Below are 492 nucleotides of genomic sequence, written 5' to 3'. Positions count from 1 at the left end.
ACCTCTCCCCCTCCGCCGCCTCCGGTCTTCGAGATCTCCACCCGGGACCGCTTCGCTCCCCTCCGCGAGACGGAACGCGACACTGTGATCATCGGAGACTCCATCGTCCGGCACGTCCGTGCTACGTTAGCTGAAGGTAAAGTGCACACTCACTGTTTCCCTGGTGCTTGTGTTCTCGATGTTTCAGCGCAGATACCCGCTATCCTGAAGGGTGACGAGAGCATCGGCGCGGTCGTGCTTCACGCCGGGGTTAACGACACCAAGGTGCGGCAGACAGAGACACTGAAGAGGGACTTCAGGAGCAACGACACCAAGCTGCGGCAGACGGAGACACTGAAGAGGGACTTCAGGAGCCTGATCGAGACGGTGCGCCGCACATCACCCGCGACAATGATCATCGTGTCAGGACCGCTTCCCACGTACCGACGAGGACATGAAAGGTTCAGTGGACTTTTTGCTTTAAATGAATGGTTATTGTCATGGTGTAAAGAA

The 492-nt window shown here is 57.3% G+C and overlaps 1 long non-coding RNA gene across 1 annotated transcript; it reads left to right on the top strand.

The window, feature by feature from the left end:
• The first annotated feature begins 105 nt into the window (after nt 1-105).
• LOC107683867 (uncharacterized) lies at nt 106-492 on the top strand. The gene is made up of 2 exons (XR_001633777.1): nt 106-264; nt 316-492. It is a non-coding gene; the product is annotated as an uncharacterized LOC107683867 (long non-coding RNA).

The sequence above is a fragment of the Sinocyclocheilus anshuiensis genome, unplaced genomic scaffold (assembly GCF_001515605.1).
Source record: "Sinocyclocheilus anshuiensis isolate Anshui unplaced genomic scaffold, SAMN03320099.WGS_v1.1 scaffold21440, whole genome shotgun sequence".
In the NCBI taxonomy this organism is placed as follows: domain Eukaryota; kingdom Metazoa; phylum Chordata; class Actinopteri; order Cypriniformes; family Cyprinidae; genus Sinocyclocheilus; species Sinocyclocheilus anshuiensis.
Note: the sequence above shows the minus strand (reverse complement) of the source record. Positions and strands in the feature narration are given on the sequence as shown.